This window comes from Mercurialis annua, linkage group LG5, assembly GCF_937616625.2.
Source record: "Mercurialis annua linkage group LG5, ddMerAnnu1.2, whole genome shotgun sequence".
NCBI classification, from domain to species: Eukaryota; Viridiplantae; Streptophyta; class Magnoliopsida; order Malpighiales; family Euphorbiaceae; genus Mercurialis; species Mercurialis annua.
Genome location: NC_065574.1, coordinates 55,885,068 through 55,891,067, shown reverse-complemented (window position 1 = coordinate 55,891,067; position 6,000 = coordinate 55,885,068). Strand labels below are relative to the sequence as shown.

The 6,000-nt window shown below is 31.5% G+C and overlaps 1 long non-coding RNA gene across 1 annotated transcript; it reads left to right on the top strand.

The window, feature by feature from the left end:
• The first annotated feature begins 1,134 nt into the window (after window positions 1–1,134).
• On the top strand, window positions 1,135–4,938 carry LOC130014644 (uncharacterized). The gene is made up of 4 exons (XR_007641160.2): window positions 1,135–1,408; window positions 1,487–1,563; window positions 2,972–3,044; window positions 3,529–4,938. It is a non-coding gene; the product is annotated as an uncharacterized LOC130014644 (long non-coding RNA).
• Window positions 4,939–6,000: the final 1,062 nt, after the last annotated feature.

The following is a 6,000-nucleotide window of genomic DNA, read 5'->3' as shown; positions in this document are numbered from 1 at the left end:
GATTAGGTGTGCTTTTTATGTCTGAGTTCGAAAAGTTGATGGTATTGTCGAGCTGATCTTAGTTGATTGAATCGAGACGATTCTAGTGATGTTTAGTTTTCAGCCGTTATTTTGTGAGAGCATATTTGATCAAGATGACATTTGATTTGTTGTTAAGTATTTCTCGTATGAAGTAATTAGTGTTGTGACCACTATAAGTGATATAGTGCGTAGGTGTTAGGGGATGTAAGATTATTTTCAGTGATAGTGTCTGTATTCGGTTTGTAGTATTGGACTTTGACTTAGTAAGATTACTATTCTAAATTTTGAGATTGTTCCTACACGTGTAGTGTTGCTTTGGTAGTCTTTGAGACTTGAGCCTGTTATTTTCGAAACTTTTCCTCGTATAGCGTATTGGTTATTCCCGGTTAGAAAATAAATTTTTAATTCGCTCACCCGTGGTGTTTGAGAAGTCGTTGATGTACCAAATTGTTGAACTCAGAATTATTTCGCGTATGCGTGTGGTGACCATTCGAGTTTTTTTTAAATCAGTTTTAAACGCGAGATCGAATTTCTCTAAGTTAGGGAGAATGCAATACCCCATATATTTTTCACCGTGTTTTTGGTTGATTTATGTTTCGTTTCGCTTTGACTCTCCTCAGTTTTCATTGTGGTAGAATTACCCTTGATGAGAGTTTGTTTAATGTAGTGAGATTGTGGTTGAATTAGACGGTGTTATTTTGTTTCTGTTGAGTTGTCACCTGGTCGTAAAGTGATTTTGGAAATCTAGAATTGTTACGATTAGTTGTTTTCTTTTGTTCCGTTGAGGATGCGTTGCTCCGTATTTTTAGAGTTACGTATGATTTTTTTTTTTTTTTTTTTTTTTTTTTTTGCAAGATATAATTGATTTTATATTAATTTGGTTTGTGGTAAATTCGAGGACGAATTTTTAATAAGTTTGGGAGAATGTAATACCCCGTATTTTTTTTTCATTACTATTAAATTATTTCAGATTTAAATTTTAAATTTTTACATTCCGTCAAGTTTAGGTAATTTATTATATATATATATATATATTTTAGTCGTTCGTTGTTACGGCCATAGTTCGATTCGTATTTGATTTGTATTATTATTTAAACCCATGCAAGCCCATGAATTATGCAAAGCCTATGCATAATATTAACCTATAATATTAAGCCCATGCAAATTGCCCATGATCATTGTTTCACTTATGTACAGGTATGGCCTGTTTAATTTTGTTAAGTCTATTGTTATTATCTTGCCCGTTGCTTTTATATTCCTTCCATTTATATCACGTTTTCTTAACCTAATTTATTCATCACTTAAACCTAACCCTAGCCGTCAATTTTATCTCAAAACCTCTAAAACATCGCTGTTCAAATCATCCTCTTTATGCTCGTGAAATTAGGTAAGAATCATTGTTCATATTTCAGTTTTTGACTAAAATTGATACTTGCGTATTCTTAATCGTACTCTCTCGTTATAGCGTTATATTTGGATCCGTCTTGTCCCTGTGATACTAGACTCACGCCTCTACGATTCTCAACTTCGTTTTCTCATTCGGTACGTAAATCATTCCGCTATAGACGCCGCCGTTTCATCGCTTTTTGAATATGTTTGGTTCTATTTTCATATGGTTGTCTCTGCATATTGTTTTGTTCTTGATGGTAGTAATTTTCATTCTTGGTTTGATTAGGTGATGATTTCAGTAAGCTATATTTAAGATGGGTTAAGATTTGTTGAGTTTTTCCTGTGTTGTTAATTATTGATTAGAGGATGATAGATTGTCACTGTTAGCTAGCTTGAGATATTGTCTGGGTTTTGTTTGTCGTTGTTTTGGAGTTTAATTAATGAATTGATATCTTGGTTATGTTTTATGTTGGCAGATTTAATTTGTATTTAAAATTGGCATGTGGCTTGGATGTTTGATTATTGAAATTATTATTGGCCATGAATTGTGTTCTTGGCTATGTTTTATTCTTTTGTTTAATAATTTGGCGTCAGTGGCTTATTCAATTGTTTGGGTTTGTATGAAAGGTTGATGGTGATGAGGTGTCAATTAATGATTGGCTTATTGAGTGTTCTCTTGGTTTATTGGCTATTTTAGCCACTAAATTATTTTGACTTAATTCTAATGATGCTTTAACTTTGTTATTAACTATTTCATTTTCATTTTTATTTTAATCTACGAAATTGATTTCGATTTATTAATTAGCAACTTGAGTAATATTATTATTTATAAATTAAAATTACTTTGGGCATTAATATTTTAAATTTAGATTTAATATTAATCTTTTTATAATTTAAATGATTTTTAGATTTAATTAAATTATTGACTTTGATTTCTAATTGGAGATTTTATTTTAATTTGAAAGATTTTCAAATTAGTAATATTATTATTAAAACCTAAAAATAATATTTGAATGTTTAAAAATTAAATTAATAATTATTAATAATTATTATTTAATTGTTATATTGATATTTTGGCTTAGAATGCCTTGGAATTAAATTTATATTTTAGCTTTGTTTGTTATTTAATTAATTGAGATAATTGCCGGTAATATTTAATTACTTGAGTTTCAAGCTATTGAGTTCTATTTTGATATTAATTAATATTTTATTTAATATTAATTATAAATTGTGGTTTATAAACTCTGGAATATTAGTTGGATCGGTTTGGACTTGGGTCACCGACATGTGGATTTAGCTTGGTAGTTTTGAAAAACTCGGCTAACCCACTATTTGAGTAATTGATTTTATTTATCAATTAAATATTATTTTAATAATATTTTCGGATTGGACTTAAGGCGAACTCAATAGTCTTGAATTAATTACGGCATTATAATTTAGTTGAGAATTGTGTTTCTCTGTGTGTTATTTAATTGTCTGATTAATTGTGCTAGTCCTACGTGGTGTCTAGTATTCTTAGAGTTAGGGGTTGGAGCGATTTTAACGTATGATTTATTTTTAGACTCTTCGACTACTCGCGCTCCGGAGTCGAAACAGGGTTAGCTGTTTGCCAAGATCACGTGGATAAGCAAGCTGTGAGTTTATATTTACTATTTACCGCTTTATTAAGTAAATTGTTATTTTAATATTAAATATATATACTGTACGTATATTTCGAACTGTTTTTATATTATGGCTCTTAGTTGGAACGTGCTACCTAATGGGCATCATTAGGACTGCGTGCGCACCGGTAAAGATCTGGAAAAGGTAATTATGGTAATGTGGTAACTCGGTATGAGCATAGCTCTCGGGACCAAGTAGAGTAACTCGGTGTAGCTCGGCTCTCGGGACTCTGGTATAAGTGTGGTCAGTGGTAACTCGGTGTAGCTCAGCTCTCGGGACCAGACCTATTGGATTATGTTATTTATGTAGAATTGTGGATTAGGGTTCCAACTATTATCTGTAATATCGTTATTAAATGTTTTAAACGTTTTAAAGGTTTTCCACTTAATAAATGTAAATAGTGGTATGAACTCATCTCAGTATATCTGACCCCGTTGTTTTCCCAATTTTTCCCAGGGTTATGATCTGAGAGAGTCTGGTGATCTCCGCATTTACTTTTCCTCGGAGGTTCCATTTATTTTTATAAACTGTCAAACTATTTTATTCTTAGACCGCAGTAGTTGACTAGACGTCTTTATTATTGTTACAGTTGTATGTCGGATTGGTCTGACTGGTTATATTGCTCTGGCATGTTATGTATTTATTTCGGATTATTTATGTTATGCCTATTTTAGACCCGGAATTGAATAAGTATGTTATATTAACTGTTGATTATCATAACTGCTAGTTTAGGCTGAAGTCTCGGTTGCCCCCGAGCATTGGTTTTCTGCAGGTTTATGTATTTATGAATTAAATGAAAGGCTAGCTACGGGTTTCGGTACTACATTACCCATACCCTAGCGCCGGTCGCGATTCATGAAAATGGGTCGTGACAGTAGCATGCTTGATGAACTAGTAATTAAATGTGGTGATTATAAAGCCAAGATGCTATCCTTTAAAAATGAAGCTTCTAAAGCTAAAGATGAAATGCTTGTTTTAACAAAAGAATTTCATGAATTAAAATTGTCTAATGAAGCTCTCAAGTCATCTTTAGAATCTATCCCTAAGTAAGGTTTGAATGTTGATAACTTGCTTAAGGAAAATGATCAACTAAAGAATGAAATTTTTGAATTAAAAGATTCACTTTCAAGATTTCAAAAAGGGAAGACAGCCTTGGATACAATTCTTGTATCTCAAAGATGCCCAACCATAAAATTTGGACTTGCCTATAATCAAAATGCTTCTAGTTCCAATGAAACTAAATTTATGAAGTCCATTTTGCCTCAAACGTCTTCTATAAAAGTTCCTCCTAAATTGGTCAAACCAATTGAGGCAAAGAAGATGCATGTTCAAGCTCCTATGGCTAAGCCATTCTTGGCTCAAAAGGCTAAGAGCAACAAGGGTACAAAACCCTTTAGACATGGCTATGCTTCTCAATATAGTCACAAGTGGAACAAGAAAACTAGAAAGAACTCGCATGCTCATGTTTTTTCACATGTCAAATCTTGTTCTCATACTTGTGCTTGTTCTTATGAGACCTCTAGAGTCAAGCCACTTCAAATGCAATCAAATGTGAACCATAGAATTCAATGTTTTTATTGTTATGGTCACACTAATGTTCATTGCTATGTGAGAAAAATTCAATTAAGGTTAATTTCTTTGAACTATTCAAGCATTAACTTTCAAGGACCCAAAGTTGTTTGGGTACCTAAGTGATTTGCTTTGTAGGTCCACTAAATCAAATTCAATATCTTATGGTGGATGATCAAAGAAAGCTTTTGGAAAATGACAAGATAGGTAACACTTGGTGGTCTTCCATGGAAGTCCGGTGGCGGAGAGCGGTGTTCGAACGGAGGTGGTGACGGAAAGTGGCGGCTGGTCCGAAGGGAGGCGGTGAATTTTTATTTAATTTATTTATTTATATATTTTTTGTTATAGAGAAGAGGGTTTATACTTAAAATTTAAAACATTATATAACGTTTTGAGTTTTTCAAAAATTTGAAGGATTTGTTTTGAATTTTATCCAAATAAAAAGAGTTCAATTTAATACTTTAGGGTGCTATGAAACATAAAAATACAAAATTGAGTGCAATTGACGAAATTATAAGGTCGGGGTGTTATTGAAAAAGGAGTGAAGGGTTAGTAGTTTTTAAGGTGATTAGCCAAATTAGAAAGAAAAGATATAAAGAAAAAATAGCAATAAAAAAAAGTTAAAGAAATTAAAAAAAAGCTTTATAAAATAAGGACAAATTAGTTAAATAAAATTGTTCTTTTATATTTTTGGAATTCATTTGCAAATTCCACATATTTTAGTTGGATTTACAATTCCTTAAATTATAACTAAAACCAATTTCAGAATTTTAATTTTATAAGTTATATTAATAGATTCATTTATTCCAAACGCAAAAAAAATAGGATTACAAATGAATTCTACATAATTTGAAGGATTTCATTCATTTCAAAGGGACCCTAATTAGCCTTGAATGTTTATAATCATTTTAACTTTCAAGACAAATTAAAAAGGCATCAATCAGTCAAAAACCTCTGACTTTTAGATTTTTTTTTTCAATTCTACCTCGATGTTGAAAAGTTATCAATTTTATCCGTTACCGGTCTTCAATGGAAGACGAGCTGCACGTCTTCCATGGAAGACCACCAGATCTGCTGGGCTTCAATGGGGAAGACCAGCAGATCCGCTGGTCTTCCATGGAAGACGAGTCGTCTCCGGTGGGTAGCGGGGATGGCGGATTCCGTTTTAAAAAATTAATTTAATTTTGAATTAAATAATTAATTGTATATGTATATAATTAATTTTTTTATTTAGGATTTATTTGAAACTTTTTTAAGTTAAGAAATTTGTTAGAATTTGTCCAAGTAGAAAAGGGTATAAAATGACCCTTAAATTTGATTGTTTTATAAAATTTAATTTTTATTATAGTAAAATCATCT